This window comes from Electrophorus electricus, chromosome 16 (assembly GCF_041902795.1).
Source record: "Electrophorus electricus isolate QZ-2024a chromosome 16, ASM4190279v1, whole genome shotgun sequence".
Taxonomy (NCBI): Eukaryota; Metazoa; Chordata; class Actinopteri; order Gymnotiformes; family Gymnotidae; genus Electrophorus; species Electrophorus electricus.
This window is the reverse complement of record NC_137512.1, coordinates 14825472-14829447: the sequence shown is the minus strand read 5'-3', so window position 1 is coordinate 14829447 and position 3976 is coordinate 14825472.

Here is a 3976-nt window from a genome sequence, read left to right as displayed (position 1 = left end):
TTTCTAAGAACGATTGCCTATCGCTGCAGGCAGGGGAGAGGTTGCTGTGTGATGTCACGGAGACGAGCGCACTGAATGCGGGAACGCGCACAGGGGGATTTTTTTCTCTTTTAAGATTAGTCTGTTCTTGTTGTTTAATAACCTTTTATATACGGACTTATAAATGGAAACACGTGCCCAGTTCAGCAGAAACAATAGTCGATAGGTACAAGCATTTCGAGACGTCATTCATTGATCTAAGTGTCTTCAAAAATGTTCTTAAAAAGTTATTTTGTGTTTTGCAGACTAATAAAAATGATCAAACGACCAAAACAAAGAGAGATAAGAATAAATATAATTCAAATAAGATGAGACCTAAATGAATTTGAATGTGTAACAACATCGTGATTTTTCAATGTGATTGTTTTATGCAAAACGTCTGGTCTCATTACCCAAGTCTACTGTAAATTATGCCAGAGTCAAACTACAATATTTCTGCACCAATTTTATTCAATTCTTTAAAATGGTTAAATCCGGAGTTATATCTTATATTTTACTGCAGTCAATATAATTCAACAAGTTACACTGTCGAGTAGCAGACAGCTAGTAGATTAATATAAGGAGCTATCATTAGATTATCTCAACTGGAAATCTACCTGAGTTCGTTAAAACAATTAGGCTAATCTATACATATAGTTTACTTGCTAGGTAACCAGGAACGTTAAATTAACAAACCAAATGACCATGGAGTCAATATAACCAAAACCTTTGGAGTGAGACATAACAGTGGCAACATGAAACATATTTGATCATCATTTTTTAATACTGCATTCCGTGCAGTTTTCAGCGTTGTCCTCGTAAATTACCACCTGCTATAGGCTATAACAATATCAGACCAATGGCCAATAAAATCATCCCCAAACCAGAGCAATACCAAAATTCAGAAGCCCCTCCCAAAATATCTGCTATCAGACTCCAATATCATGACTATCGCTGTCAAACGAAGCAGTAGGCTAGAGAATGCAGGAATATATATGCTTGTCGCTATGAAGCGTGAAAGAAATTGGAATAGAGATAAATATTATTTAAATAATACTGTCTAGCCCACGCAGAATGGATCAGCTCACCGAGAAGTCAGCTTCCTGATAGCCAGTCTGCGGCTGTCATAATCACATGTATGTATGATATCAGCAAGGGTCTTTTAGGATTGTAGTGAAAAGCTTACACTTTCACACTATTTTAGAGACATACACTTGACAAAATAAGCAAATGCGCAGAAGTGAATAGCTTTCAAATGTCCAACGATTAACTTAACTGCTCCGAATCAAACACTCACCCACTTCCCCCCAAAAAACAAAACTAGTGACCCAAGTCCTTATTTTCCACCTTCTATTCCCATGTAAGACAAATATGTTAATTTAGAGACAGTGTTAACATTTCCAGTTTCGATTTTGTCCAGTTTCATCTGTGGATGGCTACTAATACCCTGATATCCAGCAATCGATCTCATTCTGAACAGATCATAATTCGTGCGATTTTTACGTCAGTCCAATTCAACATTCGTTATAATGCTGCGCAGATATTAGCTGCACTGTAGACTGACCTGTTAAATTATCCTATTTTTTTTCTCGCTCCCAGATTGAACACAAACAATTTTATTAGCGCAATAGCACAATACTGACACTAACTCATACAATTATAAGATTAAATTTTGTTGTACCATGAATGTATTTCAGCGCTTAGTTCACTAGGTTAGCTAGCGCTGATAGCCTCCAGTAGAAAGAAAGGTCCAAAATTTAATTTAATTTTTTAGCTAGAACAGTGAAATTAAAACAATAGTGAGAGCCGGAAGCCAAATTGCATCAGACAGCTAGTTGGTCAAGCAATGAAAAAAGCAATCCAAATTTTTTTCTATGTCAAAATGCTGTTCTACTAACAAGAAGGTTCATTTTGATTTATTAAAAAAAAAAATCAAGCTAAATATCACCAGGAACACATAGGTATATTTGGACCTGTTGGGAACCCATAATATTTATCAAGAAGGAAAAAAAGAGCTCAGTTCTCCTCACTTCTCTTATTTGATTTATTACAATTATAACTCTCTAAAGATACTACTTTGTGCACAATAAAGTTAATCGGTTAAAAACCATTCAAAAACTCATACACCCATATGTCTGCTATGATTAGAATAATTTGCCAAAAGTGGAAAAGTGGGAGGCCTGACTGGAGGTTAATGGTCTTATCACTGTACCACTGGCAAATGATTTGTACATTAGCTGGTAGTCATGATAAGGAAACTTTAGCCACTAAAATTAACTGAATCTATACAGTCATGGGTAAAGATATAATGTGTCATCTTTATCTGACAGAAATCAATGTACCTAGTTTGAAATGACACACATACACATCAAAATGATATCAACCTTTTTAAACTTATTTGATTGTTTGTTGATGCCTTGTTTCCAATTCAAATTGGAGAGGTTTCATAAATAGTTGACTAAACACATATACTTATATATTGCCTTTTCTGTTGTGCCAAAGTAGTGTGAACTTTGTTATGTTTGACTGCTCTGTGAGTGTTTCCCACATGCTTACATATTCCTTTTTTTTTTTTTGCACAAATGATCCATTCGTAAACCATTTTGTCAGTAATTTACAGACTTTTACTGCAGTCAAATCTAAGTATGTATGTGCAAAATTCAGGGGCAAGCTTTGAATATAACTCAGTGGTTAAGTTACTTGACTTGTAAGTGGAAGGTTGATGGTTCAAGTTGCCACTGTTGGGCCCCTGAGTAAGGCCCTTATCCCTCAACTGCTCAAGTTGTACTTAGTTATAATTGTAAGTTGCTTTGGACAAAAGTGTCAGGTAAATGAATATAAGGGCTGCATTGTTCAATTGTAAAACTGTCAGACCTGCATTATATATTTGTGTGGCACTGATTTTGACAGAGAGGAGAAACGACAAAGTAGAAAGCAACCCTACAAGTTTCACAGAAAAAAGAATGATGTAATATAAATTGTTTTATTCTGCCATTGACACCGGTTTGTTATGTCCACTACATTACACTGCATATTGACACCAGTGGTCTAAGATGCAAGGTGAGTTGTACATTTTCAATAATCACCCACTGAGTAATCACCCATTGATGTTAGATAAAATTAGCATGTGCCTTAGAACACAGAGGTTATGGTAATGTCAATGTTAATGTCTAACACACACCACCCCCCACAAACTAGGTTTTGTAATATTTAAAAAACTCTAGGGCCGCAAATATCACACACACACACACACACACACACACACACACACACACACACACACACACACACACATACACACACACACACACACACACACACACACACACACACACACACACACACACACACACACACATAACATAACATTGTAACATAACATTTCAAAAATACTAGGACCTCATATGTTTGAAAAGACAACATGAGTAATGACCTGGTAAATAGTTGCATCCAGCAAAGCAGAGATGTGCAGCTAGCCTCTACCTCTCTGCATAATTTAGGTTTTGGATCAGCTGAATCAGTTTTGTAGCATGTTTTCCAGAAAACAAGATTGTTATCTGATGGATGTAATTTGAAGAATTATAGATATGAAATATGACACCACCCTAATACAGAAAAGATGCAGCTGGCTGTCACACCATTTGACCTCTGCACTCAGTAAATAGCTACTCCAAATATAGTGAGGACATGAACAGCTTCACTGGGAGGGGTGAAGGGATAGTGATTGGTATTTAGTCTAACTTGCCATAATCAGAGAACAGAGTACACTGTTTTGAAATGGGAGTTCCTTCTTATGACAGTGGCATACTGTAGTTCATTTTCCTCTTCCAAGTTGTTTTTGGCAACAGTAAATATACTTTTGCTGTTCATGAAATGCTTTTTGATAAAAGTATGATTATAGACCATATTGGATGCTGTAATGAAGGCACACACATGACAGAGAGGATCCAATTGCTAG